Source organism: Homarus americanus, unplaced genomic scaffold (assembly GCF_018991925.1).
Source record: "Homarus americanus isolate GMGI-L3 unplaced genomic scaffold, GMGI_Hamer_2.0 scaffold40248, whole genome shotgun sequence".
Classification (NCBI taxonomy): Eukaryota; Metazoa; Arthropoda; class Malacostraca; order Decapoda; family Nephropidae; genus Homarus; species Homarus americanus.
This window is the reverse complement of record NW_024712526.1, coordinates 11,338,422-11,361,873: the sequence shown is the minus strand read 5'-3', so window position 1 is coordinate 11,361,873 and position 23,452 is coordinate 11,338,422. Positions and strand designations below refer to the sequence as shown.

Below are 23,452 nucleotides of genomic sequence, written 5' to 3'. Positions count from 1 at the left end.
TTGTCGCCGGTTTTATCTGTTTTCTCCCAATACAGAAGATTTATATATTAAGTAGTTACGATCCTGGTTACTTGGTTACGCTATAGAACGGTAGAAGTGTCTGAATTAACGGCGACACAGACAAAGCATGACTTATGTATGCGTTCCTCTCCGGCGATATTCAACTAATTACTTTACTATAAGAATGAAAAAAATATCATTCTTTATTATACTGCTCTTGTTATACATAGTTATATGACTAAAGTAAAAACATCGCTAGTGTTTGTATGATGACGAGGCAAATTATGCGTCATTTCAAGTTACATAAGTCAGGGTGTCAGTTAAAAGATCCACATATATTATATACTTTGATGAATAAGTCGGTATTGATTATTTAAGTGTCCCTAAAAAAACATACATAAATTAACAATTCAAAGAACACATTATAATGTTATAAACTGTCAACAAGAAAGTGCGCATGCGCCATATCCGCCATTTTGTGTGACCAGTGAGGAGTGAGGGGCGGAGTTTGGCGGCGGCGGTGGCGGCGGCGGTGGGTGGCTGCGGGTGGTGGTCGCCGCCACGCCAGTAGGCCGATGAGCGCCGCCCCGGGAGGAGGGTTGACGGTGCTAGGAGCTGGTAGGGAGGGAGACACTCCTTTATGTTGACAAATTAAAGGGAACAATCCGCTCTAGAAGGTTTGTTGATCCACGACGCATTTGTTTAATATCCCGACGATCATAAAGGCCACCATCTTCCTGTCACGCCAGAGGACAAAATTATAAGAGAAGTTTGGAGGTGAATTAATATCAAAAAGTTCATTACCGATATATACTTAATATATTATATAAACAATCGCTATATTTCAAAAGCCACTGGCACGTTTAGGCCAGCGGGATGCAATGCGTTTAGTCATCCACCTGGTGATGCCACTACATGTACAAGTTCTTCAGGAAGGGATCTGTACTGCTCGAGGGTGAGGTATCCACGAACTCTGCCATTCGTCCCCCCCAAAAAATACTACTGGCAAGGATGATGCCTCCCTCTACTGACGAAGGTGGTGGTGAGGCGACGTAGAAGTGAGTGTGCCTTGTGTGCCCCAAGACTGCCTGCTGGCCTGCGTCACCCACCACCACCTAGACGAGACTCTGCCACCACCTGCGTCCCTCGCCAGGAGTATCGTGGTAGGCGAATCTCTCGAGCTTGTGACTCTGTCTGAGGGGGTGTTAGGATATTGTCACTCACGCCATGTAGGTTGATAGCCTGCAGTGATGAGATTAGGGAAGGTTCTACCACAGTACAGACTGATGGGAGGTCGTCCAGCCTGTTATGTGGGATAGAGTAAGGGGTGATGAACAGTCCAAAAGCAGCCTGCAATGCAAATATAAGGGAAAATACCACTGTTTTCTCACTTTGGACTGACTAACCACAGCGAATAAAATTAACCCAGATATGCCCGGCAGTAGAGGCGCGACGTAGATTCATCTCAAATTAGTGCCGAGGAAACAAGACCGACAAGCAAGTAATATTGTCCTTCAATTTTAAATAATTTCCTTTTTTTTATAAATAAGCGGATGTTTTGCCACTTGGTGTGTGTCTGTCGGCTCGATGGTTATAACCGAATTCCAACAAGTGTTACTACAAGTTGGTGGTTGTAAGATAAGGATAACTAACTATTTATGTGCTGTGGCTGAACCGTAACAACTTGCGGCTATAGATTTTTTTTATGGAATGATAGAAAGAGGTGATTCCCTTCATAAACATCTCGAACTTGAAGAAACTGACAAATAAAAGATAAAACATATTTTTTTAAACAAATGCTTCTGATATTTAACGCAAATTAACTTCGGTTTTTGTTTATTGTGATAGTCTGGATCGAAGTTTCTTATGACTCGGATTATTGAAGTTAGTGACACTATATTTAAGCTATACCATAATTTATGTATACTTGTAATAACAAACATTTGGTAAACACACATTATACACACGTCAAATATATCTTCCTTTAAACATTAGAAAATCTATTTGGTAATAATATTGAAAGAGGTACAGTTTACAATATACTGTATATTCCGTTATAAATTATATATAAGAAGAATAAAATGTAAGAAGTATTACAATAATTGTGAAAACTTTCATTGAAAAAATAAATGTAGTGAAATAAAGGAAGAACAGAAAGTGAAAAATAATAATATGGTTTTCTTCAATTTCCACACATAAACGGGGATTCTTCAAACTTAACTGTACAGTATATCTAACATAGGTTTTATTAATTATCAATCATGCTGAGGCAAGAATCTATACTGACACAATAATAGAAAAATAACTCACGTTATAATTGTGATTATAGGTGTTAATACTGATATTTTTAACTAGAAAGGTGTACCTATTTTATTGTTGGTGACTAAATGGTAAGTGTCACCTAGCCCTGAGTTTGCGCTTAAAGGGTTTATAGATAATGGTTGTTGAAGCATAGTATTACATTATAATACAACGAATATACTTTATATTCCATTTGAAAAGGGTTAAAATCATATAATACTGATCACACATCACAAATAATAATGACATGAATAATAAAATATACCTGTCAGAGTTATTAAATAATTTGCTCACTAAAGACTCGGGTATACTTTTTATACCTTACAACTTTGAAAATATATTTAAATTCAGTCATAAATATGATTTTGTTTTATCCAATACATACGGTTAAGTAACTATAATCAGCAATTCAAATTAATAATGTCAAAGGGAAGTAAATCGTGTTATTATTCACGTGTTAGGAAGTATTATACATTTTTTTTAATTTATTCCATGAAGGATTTACAAATTAACATCACTGGAAATTATACACAAGAATTATTCGATGGAGAAAAATATATAGTACATCAAAAGACTATCCCGTTAGACGAACAATGTCTAACAGGAAATTACTTAAAGGTAAAACTTAACAATTACGCGGTGAGACATTAAATGAGGTAATTTGATTATAATGAATCATCTGCTGGTGGATTATTATTGTGTTGTTTGATGAACTTTTTTCCAGATGACAAAAATTCCGATTGAGAGATGAACATGCCGAGTAGCGTAGCCCAGCGGGGAAGGGAGGGGGCGAGCGGCCGGTAGGTGGGTGGGTAAAGATTTGCCAAAGGTTAATTTAGACTATTAATGAAGATTTCTTGACTTTAAATAATCAATAATACATACTTTAAATATTATCTGTAGTACGTGAAGTTGTATGACAATTTTACTGACTAAATATCTAGCGATGATTTACCAGTAAGCCCTTATGAGGATAATTCGCTCACTAAATGTATAATATTAAAATAAAAAGATAAATTTATGTTTTTAGAAGAATATATAGTATGAGAGTTGATTTACCGTACGTGCTAAGAGACCTTAAAAGTTGAAGTACAGAAATACATACAACCACACAGTATGGAAAGGAATTTATTTTTAACAGTCGTCTAGTAAGGAAACTGTCTTGCTGAATATTTGTACTCAGAGACCCAGGTAGCTGAAACACCTAAATATAAACAACAAGAGTAATAATATTTTCGAGAAAGAACGGAATTGTGTGATAGTTGTGAAATTAAGGAGAGAATTTATACAAACAACGTACAATTTCCAACACCTTTTAAGCCGATATCCATTTGTGATTCATTAATATTATTTAGATATTTAGCATTTATATTATTGTTGTTTTATCCGCTATTATCAACCAGTCTCTTCAGTTACTCCCGGCTCCACCACCACCACCACATGCCGTTATTATTACTAAATTATCAACATATTTCCTCCTCTCCGTTTCTATCTACCACAATATCATGTTAACATTACCACAATCACTCGATATTATCACTCACCGGTTATGAACAGTTAATGACGCTGAAGATAATAACAGACATAATCAGCGACATACACAAAACATAACACGATAAATAAAAGACAATAATAAACTTAAAAGCAATAAAAAAATTATTCATTTTAAAATCTTTTCACAAGTATTCTTATTATAGAATTCCCCGTTATTTCTTTCACGTTTACATAAAAATATTTACAAAGTGCCACCAAAACTCTTATCGCCGGGGATATTTATGTAAGTATAAATTATTTCCTAATGCTGTACTTGTAAAGAGGGAAGAGATTACTTGAACAGCTTTTTTCTCTCTTTTTTTGTGTAAGTTACAAAAAAAGAGACCGAGCCATGTTTAGATTTGATCGGTTAAACAGTCAAACGAAGGAGGAATGACTTTCACAATGTTTGGTGGTGGTGAGGCAGTCGTTGCTCCAGGATGTTGACGAATTCTCTTGGACCTTGTGTGTTTGGGTCTGAATTATCCGAAACCATTAGATTCAATTTCGAATTCTCGAAGACACTTTTACTCCGATTCGAATTACCTGTGGCCGATCGACTAGGTTTTGAATTATCCGACTCTAATTGACTAAGTTTCGAATTATCCGAGACTAATTGACTGTTTCGAATTAACCGAAACTAACTGGGTTTCGAAGTATCGGAGATTAACGGACATCATGGTCAATATGTGTTTTAGACTCAACTTTTATAATAACTTTTCTTCTGGACTTTTTACTAAGGCGTTTGTTATAATGCACAGAATGTACAGCTTATGGATTAACATGAAAATCGAATTTGAACTTCCTCACAAAGCGTCATGCGCCACCCTGCAGCGTTTTGGTGAATTGACAAAAACCATCCCACACCTCTGCCTGATTTTTGCTGGAATAAACCACCCAATACTAGCAGACTCGGGGATATTATATATATATATATATATATATATATATATATATATATATATATATATATATATATATATATATATATATATATATATATATATATATATATATATATATATAGCGCTCTGAGGTTCCTTCCTGCTAGAACCAAATATAATCCACTGATTGGTTTTTGCCAAATAGCTGAAGAGCCAAGAGCCACGACTCCACAACCTTCCTGAAACTTCGTAGGACCCGAACTCGACCCCTCCACCCCCCACTGGACATGCATGCTACACATTATAACAGTGAATCCTGAAAAAAAATCATTATCAAGGATGTGAACCTAAAAAGATACTTTAACCATTATCGCAAATGCAAAAACAATCTTGTACCCGGAAACAAAGTGCAACCTTAATTAATTGTCTGTTCCAAGAAGAATTGGTAAGTAAACAGAAGCGTCCATTCCACTTAAAGAGAGTAATTGGATAAGGAGTGAAAGAATAATTACTCCCGTTCGTAATGACGTAAATACAGACAGCACAAAATTCAGTTTTTTTTTATTCTTATCACTCGAAATTTGCTTTAATGATCTCTTGGAGACGCGTCATTCATAAAATTTATCACATTCTTTTTTTTTATAGAACAGAATAGCGTTCATTAATAAAGTACTGTATCTTAAAGTATCTAGATAGCGGTACATTAAAATCTTTACTTCTAATAATTATTTTTTTTTTTTTTACAATATTGACTACAACGGCCAGCAAAGCAAAACAAACACATCTTTAAACTCACTAACACTTATTCGTTATCAACCATCACACATTTACCACTCCAGGAACTAAATACATATAAGCAACTATAACCAGGTTCTTATTAAACAAAAATTAAGTTTTAGTGGTAATATAAATGCTTATATTACGCGCTTAAAGTAAAGAAAAGAAAACAACGGGGAATAACAGCCTAGCCTTCCCCTTCAGGTCCGCAGTATAAATTCAAGCTCGGGGGAACATCCTGCCGGCGCTGAAATACTGCCAAGTCCTCAGTATTATTTACCTCGTGTTGTATTTGTTTATTTCCTTATATAATTATACATTTATCCTGCTGTTGTTTCATATAGTGTATTGAATTTATATACCTGTACCTATCTGACTTTTCTATCGGTTATACATCTACTTATATGCGTGGCTAAAAGATATATGTTAAGCCAAATATACAAAGAAAGATTCAGAAACGAGGAGATATAATTACGTACCTGACCTTCTGAGAGAGAGAGTCCGCGACACAAGACAACAGGTGTAAGAGAAGAGCTTACCTGGATAAGCCGCTACTACTACCCCAATAACTGTCTCTATTATACATTACAACCGTAAATTTTAATGTGTATTTACATAAGACTGAAGCTGTAATGTATATAATTAAATTGTTTATTTGTAATTCGTGCTATTTTTTTGGTGTGCCGTGTTAGAATTTTCTTTGAATTATTAGTTGTGTTGTGGATATGTGTGTGTGTGTCCGAAATACAAGGAATCTATACCATACCCTGTCCTGTCTATCAACCTGAAGATATATACTTAAAGACACAGACAGACAGACATGGAAACAGACAGTGTGGTGGTGATGTAGACATTTGAAGGAATGGATGACCTTTCAACTTTACTTCATTCCTGACTGGAGCCTCCACCCGCCGAATCTCCGCTTGAGGCACACACACACACACACACACACACACACACACACACACACAGAGGCGTAACTAAGGTCCAGTGTTGTGTTTACCTCTTGCAGACTTGTTACATTAAAATTAACATAAATAGATGTCTTTTTTTTCTTTTAGTGAGTTGATTATATAACTGCTCTTTAAAGTAATGAGTACGATGACATAACCCTTGAGTACGGTGATTTAACCCTTGAGTACGATAACTTAACCCTTGAGTACGATTATTTAACCCTTGAGTACGATAACTTAACCCTTGAGTACGATGATTTAAACCCTTGAGTACGATGATTTAAACCCTTGAGTACGATGATTTAAACCCTTGAGTACGATAACTTAACCCTTGAGTACGATGATTTAACCCTTGAGTACGATAACTTAACCCTTGAGTACGATGATTTAGACCCTTGAGTACGATGATTTAAACCCTTGAGTACGATAACTTAACCCTTGAGTACGATGACAACCCTTGAGTAAGATGATTTAATCCCTTGAGTACCTTCCTTATCAAGATAGGTTAAAGAAATTAAACTTGCATTCCCTAGAAAGACGAAGAGTGCGGGGAGATATAACAGAAGTATTTAAGTGGGTGAAAGGAATCAATAAAGGGGATATAGATAAATTTCTTATAATATCCGAGCAGGATAGAACTGCAGCAACGGATTTAAGTTGGATAAGTTTAGGTTTAGGAGGGAGATGGGAAGGAACTGGTTTACAAATAGGGTGGTGGACGAGTGGAACAAGCTTAGCAACTTTGTAGTAAGTGCTGGAACGCTGGAAAGTTTTAAAAGGAGGCTAGATAGATTCATGGACGATAGAGTGGTAGTAACTCTCGACAGGAGAAGCCATGCACAGGCCAACCGGCCTATTGCAGACTCCTTATTTTCTTATGTTCTTAACCCCTTGAGTACGATGACATAACCCTTGAGTACGATGACTTAACCCATGAGTGCAATGACTTAACCTTTGAGAACTACGACTTAACCCTTGAGTACGATGACAACCCTTGAGAACTACGACTTAACCCTTGAGTACGATGACATAACCCTTGAGTATGATGACTTAACCCTTGAGTACGATGACTTAACCCATGAATACGATGACTTAACCCTTGAGAACTACGACTTAACCCTTGAGTACGATGACTTAACCCTTGAGAACTACGACTTAATCCTTGAGTACGATGACAACCCTTGAGTACGATGACTTAAAAGTTTAAGGCGTCATACTCAAGGGTTAAAGTCGTACTCAAAAGGTTAGGCCATCTTATATTCAAGGGCGCAAGTCATCGTACTCATGGGTTAAGTCTCAAGGGTTTAGGTGATGAATAAAATTTACTACATTACTACTTTTGTAACTTCTGATACAACGTCTATACTTATTGTGATATTGGTAATTACTATTAATTTGTTTTTAAATATGGCCTCCATCCTCCCCTTATTGTCACATCGTCACCGCCATTTTATTACCTTAATATTAAATATCCTAATACATAAGTAGCTATCCTATCTGTGTTGAGTTAGTTGAGCCGCAGATCTATGAGGCATTCAGTGACTGTTGCCTCATAGTCAATATCTGCAACTGTTGTCGGCTTTGGGGCCGATGCTCTCGTTCCCCTGAGGCAGAGCAAAGCCGACCTAAGGAGAGAGAAGGACAGTCGACATCTCATCCAGGCTGTAACATAACTTCTGGGCTGCTGCTTCTGTTCGGATAGCACCTCCGCGAGTCTGGCGTAGAAACATCTTGCACTCGCTACTACCTGTACTAATTATTTAAAACGTAGCCTCCAGTCTCCCCCAATAGACACACCTTCGCCGTTACTTTATTACTACTACTACTACTACTACTGATGCTGTTGCTACTACTACTATTATTACAACTAATGCTGCTACTATTACTATTAATGCTGCTTTAACTGTTGCTGCTGCTACTACTACTATTACTAATACTGCTACTACTATTTTTTTTTCACGTGGCCTCCAGCCTCCCCCAATAGCCACACCTTCGCCACCATTTTATTACCTTAATATTAAATATCCTAATACATAAGTAGCTATCCTATCTGTGTTGGATTAGTTGAGCTACTACTATTACTACTACTACCACAACAACTACTACTACTACTACTTTTATACGTGTTTTATTACTACTACTACTACTACTACAACAACCAGCCCTACAGACAAGGATGGACTCAAAACAAACCTCACCTTATTGACTTCCAACCAACACCTGTGACTGATTGAAACAGGTGCACTCATAAAAATATCCCTCCCCCCTCCCCAGCATTGTGTGAGGGACAGTCGTGGTCAGAACAGGAAACTGAGAACATGCAAAGCTATCACACTGACAACATTCGGGTGAAGCTAGTTGGAAGCTCGCGGAAACCCCACCTGGTATGGCCGGAAACCACTTCAGATCACGTTGCATAGTGCAGGTTATGTAATTTGGTTTGAGTTACAGACTTTAGCAAACCAGATCTAGACTAATTTAACCCGATAACTGTGTATATTCAGTATATATAAGTTAAAATGGTGTATAGTGTATGATGATGAACGAAATATATTAAAATAATCATGATCTATTAAAAAAAACACAATTGAAACCTACAAAAAGTTTGCAAAGTTGAAATTTATCATAACTTTCTGTATTTCAACAAGACGTTTTAAAGTGAGTATTCTAAGTCGATTTATACACCAGAAAAACTCACACATACATAATATCTCTCTTAAGTTATCATTGAAGATATGTAAATACATAAAACAATAATTACCCTGTATTCTGTAAAGACGTTAAATAGTAAAATAATTCAAATAAGTTAATAAATTATAACTGACTAACCTATATCAGTTATCTATCATTTATATCTACTTATGTTCTTGTTATAATCGTTTTTGTTATTCTTGTTATTATTAGTATCGTAAATTTGTTTGTTCTTTGTATTTCTGGGTTTATTTAGTGCTGTTAATTATGTAGAGAAACCAACTGATGAAGCCAGGAAAAAGCCATCTACAAAAGCTTCTTATAAGAAAGTCATCTATTGGAAAACCACTATTAAAAACACCTACAAAAACCACTTATAAGAAAGCCACATAAATAAGCCTCTATAACAGTTCCCTACAGAAGGACATTTATTAAGAAGCCATCTACAAAAAGGCACATAGTAAAAATTTTTTTACAAAAGCCATCTGCAAGACACCGACAAAAGTCTTCTGGAAAAATGTCACCCTGATATGTGTATTCGATATTAAATATAATCACATAATATAAAAAAAAACCACACCACAGAAAAGCCACATCACAGTAATGCCACATCACAGCAAAGTCACCTCACAAAAAACCACATAACAGACAAGACACCTCACAAAAAAGCCACCTCACAGAGTCACCTCACATATATGACCTTCAAGTAGATACCAGATAATGTCCAAGTGCCGGTAACAGTACAGTACATATTGGTGGTGGTGTTTTTTTTTTCATGTTATAGTATTCGTTTTCCACTAGCGTTTGAGTGTGTGTCTGTCTGTGTCCTTGAATCCAGACAAATAGACGGACAGAGAGGAAGAGAAACAAAAAAACACAAAGAGGAAGCAAGACGTGATAATTATAAACAACAACAAAATAACGATAACTGCAACACTGATGATAATGATTCGAGCAAAGAAAACTTACAAAAAGTATAGATGAAATAAGAGATAAATAGAGATAAATGTTTAAGTATTTATAGTTTTAAAGGAAGTTACAATAGGATATCTAATTACATTCATATTTTTTAGATGATACGTGTTTGAAATAATGGAGGGAGAAATATAACAGTAAATTATCATACACAACGGAGATAATAATTATCTACTGTTACATAACCTCGAATGATGAAATGTTATATACGTATGCTGCTATCTGGGTGTTGTGATAATGTGGGGTGAGTGCGGAGGAGATATGGACTTATTATTATTATTATTATTATTATTATTATTTACCTTATATATAGAAATAAATACATATTAATTTAAAGCGTTGACGACTTCACAGAAAACCTGATAGCATTTTTTTTATTTAATATCCCACCAGATAGACAAACAAGCTGAAACTAACGAAGAGAATAAAATAAACTGAATACTGTTGCTATGAGGAACCTAACGAGTTTATAAGCTGCAGCGAGGTAAGGTGGGGGAGGGAGGGTGAGAGAGAGAAGTTGGTAATTAATTCCTTTAGGGATGGTGAGGTTAGGTTAGCCATGAGGGAAAAAAGACTCCTATAGACTCACAGCATTCATTAACACTCAGGAAAAACCTAACCTAACCTTTCATTCACCGTGTTTGTCATCTTACCCCTACATGCGCCGTCAGGTTTTCAGTACACGGCGATCCTGTTCTTGGTTTAGCTAGTAGGTGCAGGAAAATGATGGGGTGAAGGTGGTGTGTGCGTGGTGTGGTGTTAGGGTGGAGTGGTGTTAGGGTGGTGTGGTATTAGGGTGGTGTGGTGTTAGGGTGGAGTGGTGTGGTATTAGGGTGGTGTGGTGTTAGGGTGGTGTGGTGTGGTAGGGTGTGGTGTGGTGTTAGGGTGGTGTGGTGTTAGGGTGGTGTGGTGTTAGGGTGGAGTGGTGTGGTATTAGGGTGGTGTGGTGTTAGGGTGGTGTGGTGTGGTGTTATGGTGGTGTGGTGTGGTATTAGGGTGGAGTGGTGTGGTATTAGGGTGGCGTGGTGTGGTATTAGGGTGGAGTGGTGTGGTATTAGGGTGGAGTGGTGCGGTGTGGTATTAGATTATGTTAGCTGATGCGAGTTGTACAGTATCGGTTATAAGCATAAAAACAAATCAGGAATTGGTTTAAAAATGATCGAATATTGATGCAATCGGTTATAGGCATAACACAGATCGGTTGATAGTATATACCCAAATCGGTTAATGGCATCTATAGAGGACCAGTTATCGGCATACATAAGATCAGTGTTAGGACAAGCCAGGAATCCAATGCTCTGTTCGTTCATTTGAGGGATAATAAACATTGCATTGACTGGGATAATGCCTCCTCAATATTACCTTGTAATTCAATTGACAGTAGGAACATCATAGAATCTAGTCTCATTAAACATACCGAATCCGTTAACATGAATTTGAGTTACGGTATGTACAAATTGGACAATTTTGTAATTAAGAAGATTTGTAACCAGGTGAGAAGGTTGGGTCAGTTTTCCCTCTGACCTGACTACCGACCACTGCGGTGCTTTTGTAAAGATTAGTAGGGTCATTACATGTACTTGACCTCTGTGGACTTGTTGTCACCCTCCTCTGTATATATATATAACTTGTTCTGCACTTCTATTTTAGTCTGTACTCACCCCTGAAGATGTGAATTACACGAAAGCGCTTGGGAACTTCGTGTTTTCTTTTTCCCTTGTGGTTATCAGCATATAAGATCAGTTATTGACATACACACACACACATCGGTCGTCGGCATAAATAAAGACCGGTTATTATCTATTTGTGCAAACTGGTTATCTAAGTACAAAGAAACCGGTTATTGTGATGTAGGATGCGCATATAACACGTAGATTATGAATTCCACTGTATTTCCTCTATAACACCTATAACCTGACTGAACACTCATATAAGAACATAATCGTAACTCTTTATTATTCGTGTCAATATAAGACTTTAAAGATATATTCAAATTATTCTTTTTATACAGTAGATTATATGTGTAGACAATCACAAACAAAACCTTATTCCTGTACACCCACATCCCTCGTACCCTCACCTCACACCCGACATCCCTCGTACCCTCACCTCACACTCGACATCCCTCGTACCCTCACCTCACACCCACACCACTCTCAACCCTCACCTCACACCCTCATCCCCTCACCACCCACTCCCTCACACCCTCATCTCCCTGTAACCTTTTCCGATTTTTTTGGGGAGGCGAAAGTTGGTTCACTCCGGAGACAATCAGCCAAGTCATTATCACTTAAATCGATAACCAAGACAAAAGCGACTACCTGAAGATTAGACATCCCAGCATAGCTCACCTGATGATTAGACATCCCAGCATAGCTCACCTGATGATTAGACATCCCAGCATAGCTCACCTGATGATTAGACACCCCAGCATAGTTCACCTGATGGGGGATTAGGTTAGCATTAGGATGTTTTAATCTTCAAGCGAAATAAGCTGGAGTGTCTAATCTTCAGGTGATCCCCCCAAAAAATATATATACATAAATATATATACAGTACGTCTTAGATTCTAAGTAGTGTCACGCGGTTAAAATACCTGAGTTGTTGAAGCGCTATGCAATATGACATCAACAGCGTCCTTATATAACCTTTAACCAAAAGATAGTGGTTAAAATTATTCGATATAAACTAAGCTCAAGGTGGGATAATGTTTGTTTATGGGTGAAGTTTAGTGTAATGACTCAAAGACAGAGATAAACAATAAGATACATTTTATTTAATATTATTTTACTGTTTTGAATTTAAGAACTAATTTAGATATGTTAGTTCTCAAAGTATTAAAAAATGTATTATAAAAACCGAGGAATTTAAAATCTAAATATTATTACCATAAACTGGATTTATTGTTTAACTGGTCAGTGTCATTATATCCGGTTTAGGTTATAATTTGTGTTTTAAGGCAATATTTCTTTTAAAAATTTATCCAAAGATAATTAATAGTGTATACTATATAAAAATAACTAAATAAATATTAACTTTCATCTTACATCGAGTATTTTAAAATTTTCTGATGTTTAGAAGAAAAAACAGAATTAATAATACAAAGAATAACGATAAGAAGGACTTACTGACAACTTAATGACCATATAAATAAATTATTAATTCCTAACTCGACAGGATCAGTTTTATACACAGAGCCAATAAAAAATTAGAACGCAAGAAATATTATGCATATATATATATATATATATATATATATATTATATATATAATTTAGTCGTCTGTATTGTGTGCAAATTATCAAATGAAAATGAAGAGAAACCTTAAATGGCATTATCAAATTTACGTTGAGAGATTATTATTATCCTTATCTTTCCTATTATATTTATAAATTAATCTTACCGCAACTTAATATATAGTACAGTATATGAAACTTAGGTCATATAGGCCATACACAATATATACTGCAGATAATGTATATACTCATACTGAATAATTAATAATATCAGGGGAATTTAATCATAATTATTAAATTCTCCTGAGTGTCGTGTAGTTATTGCGGTACAGGTGAGGTTAGTATGCCTCAATAAACGACGGTGGTAGTGGTGGTGGTTGCGGTGGCGACTCGATAACCCGTGTGTGCGTGACGGAGACCTAACACGGAGGCGTCCTTGGGCTCAGTGCTCCTGTTGTCTGTCATCATTCTCACTGCTCCTAACTCCTCACTTCCTTATGCAGGTACATATACAGCACGGTGAAACCTTCATATAACGGACTAACTTCTTATATATGGTCCGTTAAAAGGTTTCACATATAACGGACTAATCTCTCATATAATCCGTTAGTTGTTGATGATATAACTGCTGATCTAATCTTTTAACGTTATGTAACTAAAATTAACCTAACCTAACAATCTTAACCTAACCTAATCAAAAGACCCTCACCCAACTTTAATTCAAAACAAACCAATTATAAAGATCATCAGTGGAAAAAATTCTTCTTGAGAAATACACTAAATGGTTCAATGAAAGTGTGTGTGTGTGTGTGTGTGTGTGTGTGTGTGTGGAGCGGCGGAGTAGTAGTGGTGGAAGGTAGAAGCATGGTCGGGGTCTTACACTAGCCAGAGAAGCCAAGGGTTAGAGTCTAAGTTGCTTTAACCATTTCCTCGTACCATAAAACCGTGTGTGTGTGTGAACTAGAGACAGACATAAGGTCGTATAGGATATATTGAGATGACATACATAATCTTTAACTATTTTACCATTTAAAGACAACAGTGGCAATTGTTTTTAATATCATATTTTATATTATTATATGTATGGTTTTATAATATTAGGCGCTAGATTAAAACTTAGGTTTAAATGGATTTCCTTGGTTCAGCAATTTATTGAAGTGTTGAGAAACGTTCACTAGAGTCAGCTCATATATTCTACTAAACAACAACTGGTAGAGGTTAAGGGGTACATATGTTAGCTAATAATATAAATAATACTGTAATAACAACAAGAAGCTAATATAAACTGTTATATACTGCTCTAATGTATTTAAATATATGTGAAATTATAACCAAGTATTTAAAAAAGTTCTCACAGCGCTTTAAATGTTTTTGGGTATGAAAATAATATTAAATATATGAGTAAAATAAAAAATAAATAAAAACGCATCATTTCTTTAAAAGACTTAAGATGCCGCAGCTCTGTATATCTAGAGTTGTAACTAAGATTTTGTCTTTTATCACGTTATTATACAATTTATTCTATATTAAATTAACTGTCTTTACTGTCCTAGAAAATGAACAATTTCTCACATGTGGTAGATAAAACTAACATACAAATTCGGCCAGACGCGGACATTAACGCTGGGGTGTTGAGTACCAGACGAGAGTGACCACAAGTCTTAGTCAGGTTTCTATATAGTTCATCTTTATGAGAACGAAAAACAACCTTCTTGATATTAATAACTGATTATATAGCGTCTAAAATCTAAAATAGTTATTTATCTTACGAATAAGGTGAATATGAAACAATGTACATGAAAAAATATTCTTTAAAATGACATTATCTTAGACTATGTGAAATGAAAATATTTTGCTTGTGTCCTTGACTGAAGCAGAGAGGAAACTCACTAAATTCAAACCTTTTCTTTTCTCTTCGCTGCGTTTTCTTTATTCTTCAGCTCCAGAAAGTGAATCCCAGGAAATATCTCTCACAGAGTATTTCCATTTCCCAGAATAGAAATATCTCTCAATATAGAGTATTTTCTAATCACTAGCAGATATTTTCGAATCAATTATTGGAATTTAAGCATTTTTCAAATCAAGTTACCAATCTTTCTGGGGGTTTCCCAATCCGTGTGGTATTTCCTATTCCGTCTTTCACCATTTACAATCATTTCTCTTTAGTGTATATAAAAAAATGGTGGAATATGTAAGGAAGCTATTTATTCAGGCCTAGAGTTTGTTATTTGCTATGTAAAAGGCATAAGGAACTCGGAAGCTTTCTGGAGATTATTTCTAGTGTGACTACGTTTTGAGTATCACTCATTTGTACCTCTCTCTCTCTCTCTCCCCTTAGATTTTCATTAGTTTATCCCTTTTCTGTATCTATAATAATCTCATTCTCGTATTTTTTCTCTCTCGCTTTATTATACTTTCTCCTTTACTGTCTCTATCTTTTTGCTTACATTTTATGTTCGCTCTCTCTTCATATCAACGTCTAACAAACAATTACAGTACTTAACTAAACAAACTGAGACTTACTGTAATTAGAGAGAGGGAGAGAGACATATGGACAAAGAGAGATAGACAATAATAAGAAAGAAAGGAAGAAAGAGATAGAGAGAGACTGCCACAAAGAAGTCAACATGCCGCACCTCCATTAGTGTTATATAAAGATTCCTCCCAGTAATAAAAATACCTTAATCCAGGTGAGGTCATTGTGTGTGTGTGTGTGGGGGGGTATGAGTAGGTGTGTAGGGTGTGTTTGTGTGTAGGATGTGGGTGTTGGCCAGGGTATGACTGTGGTTTGTGTGGGTGTAGGTATAGTGTGCGTGGGTCTAGACTCTAGGCGATGTGTGTAGGTGTAGAATGTGTGTGGGTGTAGAGAGAGAGAGAGAGAGAGAGAGAGAGAGATACAATATGTGAATCTAAACTGAAAAATACTATCCTATTAATATATATCCAAATATTATTTCTATATAACCCTTTCCAATATTACTTAAAAAATATATATCCTGTATATATAAAATCATCTATCACACTAATATATTTTTCCTAATATATTTTTCTCTCCCATCACCCTATTTTTCCTCTGCTATATATTTCTACTTTGCCGAATAAAAATTTTTGCCTCATATGCAAATGTTTTTATTGAACAAACATCAAGAGTACTAAAGCGGGTTCCTGGAGCATATACTCCATAACCTTCTTCTATAATCAACAAAATCCATACAAGATATAGGAAATAATTTAATGATTTTCCAATTCGCCGAAGTAAACAAAAATATTGGTACAGTATTGATATAATTTTGCAAGCCAGTTCCATCCAATACTGATGTCTACCCAATTTTTAAATAGAAGTTTATATTCTTGTTATATATATAAATTTGTTTGTATTGTGGTCTAATGTATATCATGTTTTTTTCGGTTTATTCTATTTTTGTGTAAATTGTCAATAATAAACAAATATATATCAACAAATACAGTTTACACAATGACATTCAGTGATTTTTATTTGTTTATTTCATTCATTTATTCATTATTTTCATACCTAGATGATCTGTAAGCTAGATTATATTCCAGTATTTTCCCTGCAATATATAGTACATTATTTTCAATTTAAATTTTTTTAGGGGGTATTCATTAAACATTTTCAAAACGAATATTAACAAAATATTAACTAAGTATTTTTGTTATTTTATTGAATGTCGGCTCTAATTTTATTTTAACTTGTATAGATGAAATAAAACAAAATAAAAGAATAAATTTCATCCCAGTAAATTTCGTTTTTTTTTAGGGAGTGTCAAAGGTCAAGTTACTTAACGAGTATGACTGTACTTAAAATGGCATATGCACTAAACCTTATATCATTCCTCTTACTTAAACTACTACACAGTTAATGACTATTATTGAATAAATTAATACAATTTTAAACGTAAAGTCAAGAGAGCGGATGTAGTGTTACTTTTATTTTGCTTATTAATATAAATACATTATTCTGTGTCTACATATGTTACAAGTGAGAATACATTCGAATAGAGTATTGGGATCAGAAGAAACTCGTATACACACAAATACGGGAGTAAATATCAATAAAATACAATAATTCCTTATGTGAATAAAGTTTGTTATAGTAAATATGTTTACCGTTGCCAGCCATCGCCAATACCAATTCTATCTCTCTTTTTCATTTTATCTCACCTCACAGTTCATTAAATACTCTCATTCTACTTGATGAACATGTTGAATAATATAATTGATGATTTGAGCATAGATAGAGTTAAATATTTGATCAGATAACAGGTATTTAGCGTAAAATAAGGGATTTGTCGCTGAAAGCCGGTCCCTCTTTCTCTGCTCCTCCCTCCCTGCCTGCCTCTCGCACCACACACACACACACAGTCGCATTTTATTTTTTATTTTTATTTTTCTAACACAATTAAAAATTTTCATCTTACAAGTGCACGGAAAAATATTTAGCCCGGGAACACACTGGAATTATATAAACTGGAATTTTTTTGTGCGCAGTCCCCCCGCCCCCCACTCTGACAAAAAGGGTAAAAAAAAAATCTCTTTTTTCTACTTTCCATAACATTTTTTTTTCTAACCCACAAAAAATATATTACTGAGAGGAATTTTGACCGAATATATATATTTTTCGCATATATCATCCAACTTGCAATAAACATCGTATTTAAATAAAGGAAAAGTGAATTACAAAAAGACGAAACAAAAGAACATCGCGACTTGTTATTTTTTGGACCATAATATAATTTACATTACACTGAAACCTCGATATAACGGACTTCTCTCCATATAATACATTAATTGGGGTTTTCACATCTAACAGACTCTCAATATAACGGACTTTCCCCTTTATAGTCCGTTAAGAGGTTTTACTGTATTCCAAGTCATAAGGGAGAGTCGGTTCAATTACGTCACCTTTGAGGAATTCGTAGAGTAAATCGACTTACCTGTTCACCTTTGTATACCTGTACTGCGGTGTGGCGGTTTTACTAATGAGTCTATCTATCTATCTGTCTATCTATCTTTCTTTCTGTCCTGTCTGTCTATCTATCTGTGTGTGTGTGTCTAATATAAAAATGATGAAAAATCGCGCGCGTGTGTGCGTGTGTGTGTGTGTGTGTGTGTGTGTGTGTGTGTGCCTTTGAAAAATTAAACTCCCAAGTAGAGAAAGCTTTAAAACTTTCCGACAGATAAGATTCACGGAGGAAAAATATATACATAACCTTTTGTATTATTTTTTAAGACGATTATTCAAGGGATGAAAAAAATAATAATCCTTGCACTAGGGTTTGAAAACAAGATTGACGATAACAAACAAAAAATGCCCCCCCCCCTCCCTCCCCCAAAAGAAATTCTCACTACAAACAGGAAAATATTGCTCATTATTTTTGCATTTGTTTTTACGTTTGAGAAATGACTCGTTATCGCGGGTAAGTTTCAATTAAATAAAGTAAGAGAAAAAAATATATAGCATAAGTTATAATTAAAGTTGGACAAACGAGAATACAGAAAAGTTTCCCCCGTTTCGTTTCACCACGTAGCAACATTCTTTGACCCTTTAAGGATGAAAGGGTTAAACCATCGTCCACCAAGGGTTAAACCATCGTACTCAAAAGGTTTAAACCATCGTCCTCAAAAGGGTTAAACCATCGTCCTCAAAAGGGTTAAACCATCATCCTAAAAAGGGTTAAACCATCGTCCTCAAAAGGGTTAAAACATCGTCATCAAAAGGGGTTAAACCATCGTCCCCCAGGGGTTAAACCATCGTCCTAAAAAGGGTTAAACCATCATCCACCAAGGGTTAAACCATCGTCCTAAAAAGGGTTAAACCATCATCATCATCATCAAAGGGTTAAACCATCATCATCATCAAAGGGTTAAACCATCATCATCATCAAAGTGTTAAACCATCATCATCATCAAAGGGTTAAACCATCATCATCATCAAAGGGTTAAACCATCGGTCTCAAAGGATTATTATTAGTAAGAAAGGTCCGTCGCTCTTAGGGTATTTCAACAGCTGGGAAGTGACGTGTTCAGTTCTTGATGCAGTGAAACGCGTTAAATAACCTCATTCATAATTGTTTAATATAATATGATGTAACTTGATTTATATAATAATAATAATAATAATAATAATAATAATAATAATAATAACAATAATAATAATAATAATAATAATAATAATAATAATAATAATAATAATAACAACAATAATAATCTAACTTAACGAGGTTGTAATATCAGGGTGGGCAATGGTCCACCGCCCAAATATGGAACTTTCGCCTAATAATACTCTTCATTTAGATTCAGGTGTGACGGATCTGGAGGCGAAGACAGTTACTGATCTGGGAATGTTAGTTTCACTTGTAGAAAAGCCAGTCTAAGTTGCAAAGTTTTTCAGGTGTGGAGATGGCATTTACATGTATGGAGATGAGTTACAGGTGTGGAAATGTGTTACAGGTATGTAGAGGTCAGTAAAACTCAGAATTAAATTTGCATGCTTGTGTGTAAGAGTAAAATAATGAAACTTTTTGGGAACAGATTGTAGGCATTACAATAAAAGTAATTTTTTGTTTGATTTCTTAAAAGTTGTGTCATGTTAATAACATAAACTTGTATTCTGTAATTGAAAGATTTTTAGTTGTTGAAGCAATTTAATTCACTGTAATGTTAATAATATTTTAGGAGAATATGATAAGTATTATTATTTTTTTTAAATTTTATTATCTAATGTTGAACGGTACTTAAAGAATAGAAAATATCTATTGAACGATGGCTTCTCAAACAACAGACAAAAAATACCAACAGCAAAAACATAAAAATAACTAAAAAATAATAATATAAAAAATAAATAAACAATAGATTTACATCAAGACTTCAGAGGAAGGAACGTTATTTATAAATTATTATATATATATATATATATATATATATATATATATATATATATATATATATATATATATAGTCGGGTATATCGACAAGCATCAAAGTCACGGAGGAAAATTTTCAAGCGACAGTCAATACGATATATCATTCTTCTTAAAATATAAAAACTTAAATCTGAAGAAAAATACACGAATATTCTTGAGATTTACCTTTATTTTTTTATTATTATTGTTAGGATCTACAATTGTTGTGGTTATGTGACTTATAGCCTTAGATTTGGCAGGATGAACCCAATGTCACCCACCCGCCTGCCTGCCCGCCCGCCCGTCCGCTACCTGGTGTGTGTATGTGTGTGTGTTTTTCTCCCAAGTAGAAAGTCTGTAGCAAGCAAAAAAGTAGATGTATAGTATCAGAAACCCAACCCGTCCTTTGGTAGGGTAGGCTAAGGTGTGGTAACTTTATTTTTTATTATTGTTTTTTTTATGGATTTTCTGTATACGTAAGCAAACAAAAAATATAAGGTATAAATTCACTTTTCATATTTCATTGTTTTTTGTTTATGTTATACAATAATTAAATATTTTTCATTATTATATAAACATTACTCGAATAATGAGCATTAATACATTTTATCATCTTATCAACACTTATAAAATTATTAAAGAATCAGTAATTTAATTTTATATATTTCTAACAATTTCATCTTATAACAGATCTCATACTGAATATACACCTTAACACCATGTTAATTATATATATCTCAATTTATATAGTTAAGTTCTTCATATATACATTACCAAACAGAGTATAATATGAACTCTCCTATATACTGTAGTGCGTTCGATAATTTAAATAATCAGTCCTTAATGTGACATATAATTGAATAAATAGATAATAAGTTTGATGTATAATAAGTGTAATAGCTTATATGAGGAATATGACACACACACACACACACACACACACACACACACACACACACACACACATTATCAGGCAACTACTGTAAGATGATTTGCCAGCCTTTCGCCTCCTCTTCCTCCTCCTCCGCCTGCTGCCCGGTCTGGCATCGGAAGAATGTGTGTGTGTGTGTGTGATAATTTTGTTTAATATATCGAGCTTATTGAGTCCACGCTATGTACTGACTCGTATAGTGTAGCTGCACTGTACCACCAGGGTTCTTACAGCAGCTGTGACGGAAACTGTGGTGAAGATATGGACTTAGAAGGATCTGGACCGGAAATATACACATGGTAGCTTGGCTGATTAATCTTGATTGTATACCAGTACTGTCTATGTATATTGTTCGTATTCTTGCTCTGTTTATAACTCTATATGCGGATAACTCAAGAAACACACAAAGCTTATCTCCATTACAAACAGTATATATTACCTATGGATGATTATATGCATATATTTTTTTACAGCTCATGCGGATATTCCCAGTATATTTTTTCCCGCTCATACGGATATTCCCAGTATGATAATTATTTCAGGATGATATAATAAGCCTCTGACAAATCAACAGAGAGAGAAGACCGCCTAGTGAGGGTTCAGCTGGCGAGGAATTTGACAAGGCTTCGGGGTGGATGGCGGCAACGGTGACGGCGGAAAACCTGAACTCCTTACAAGCGTTAACCAACCCTAAAACTAACCGAACCATTTAGGATTAGGGTCGAATTTTAATGAGTCCCTTATCCTCATGGTTAGGGTATAGAGATTATAAGGGCTAGGAACTGTGTGACTGTGACAGGCGGAGGAATGTCATAGTACCGGGAGAGGAAGATTCAACCCTTAGTTCACGGTACAAAATGATAACTGTTGCACTTTTTTTTTATGTTTTAGTGTGTTATACAGTCTACAGTACATCCTTAAAATAACCTCAGTAATGTTAGAAGGTAAATAATGAATTTATAACACAGACCACCATAAAGGAACAACTAGGGAAGAATCATTTGAAGTGCACTTGATCTTTTGTTGATGTCAAGGTGTGTATGAACTGAGGACTACGTGCTTAAAGACTTCGAGGAGTTGATGAAGCTTAATAATAAACAAGAAGAAGAAAACAACAAGGTGAAGAAATAAGAGGAACAAGAAGAACAAAACGACGACGAAGAAGAACAAGAACAAGACAGAGAACAAGAAAACAAGAAGAGCAAGAAGGAAAAGTATAGCTCGTCCTGTAGTTAAATAATTCCACCTCAAGCCACCAACAAGACAAGCCCACAAGATTGGGGGTTACACCTTAAGCAACTGAAATACCTACAACAATAACAACAACAACAGCCCAAGGTCTCCCAGCACCAAATGCAGGACAACACGAGAGAGAGAGAGACAGAGAGAGAGAGAGAGAGGTGCATGTTTGTACGACATAACTGATGCAAGGGAACCTCAACCGCCCCCACCCCCCCAACATCCTCGCCACCCCTACCACAAGGCTCCCGATGCACAGAAGGCCGCCAATGTTGCCACTCAAACCTGGCGATGATCAGTGGCTGGTTATATCTCCCCCCCTCCCTTACTAAGGTCCTCCTCCTTCCCCCACAACGAAGGGAGGTGGGGTAGAGGAAGGGTGTGGAGGTAGTGGTAGTGCCTGGGGGAGGGGGATAGAGGTAGTGGTTATCGATGTCTGAAAAGGTAAGTTGAAGAAGGGGTGAAGGAGGGAAGTGTAGTAGTGTCTGAGGGAGGGGGTGAGAGGAGGGGTACTAGTGTCTGAGGGAGGGGTGAAGGAGGGAAGGGAGTGTAGTAGTGTCTGAGGGAGGGGTGCACTAGTGTCTGAGGGAGGGGTGAAGGAGGAAGGTGTAGTAGTGTCTGGGGAGGGGTGAAGGAGGGAGGGGTGTACTAGTGTCTGAGGAGAGGGTGAAGGAGGAAGGAGGAAGGGGGTGTAGCAGTGTTCTGAGGGAGGGGTGAAGGAGGGAGGGGTGTAGTAGTGTCTGAGGAGGGGGTGAAGGGAGGAAGGGGTGTAGTAGTGTCTGGGGAGGGGTGAAGGAGGGAGGGGTGTAGTAGTGTCTGAGGAGAGGGTGAAGGAGGAAGAGGAAGGGTGTAGTAGTGTCTGAGGGAGGGGTGAAGGGAGGAGAGGTGTAGTAGTGTCTGGAGGGAGAGGGGGAAGGAGGAAGGAGGAAGGGGTGGTAGTGTCTGAGGGAGGGTGAAGGAGGGAGTGAGTGTCTGAGGGGGGTGAAGGAGGGAGGGGGTGTAGTAGTGTC

General features: G+C 35.9%; 1 protein-coding gene and 1 long non-coding RNA gene across 4 annotated transcripts in view; one reads left to right on the top strand and one right to left on the bottom strand.

The window, feature by feature from the left end:
* LOC121863032 overlaps positions 1–23,452 on the bottom strand; it is a 63,401-nt gene that overhangs the window by 23,027 nt on the left and 16,922 nt on the right. The gene's annotated exons all lie outside the window — the stretch shown is intronic.
* LOC121863068 lies at positions 152–9,145 on the top strand. Of its 2 annotated transcripts, none has more exons than XR_006088324.1 (2): positions 152–677; positions 8,723–9,145. It is a non-coding gene; the product is annotated as an uncharacterized LOC121863068 (long non-coding RNA). The 2 variants fall into 2 exon arrangements; XR_006088326.1 differs by lacking the exon at positions 8,723–9,145 and adding an exon at positions 933–2,168.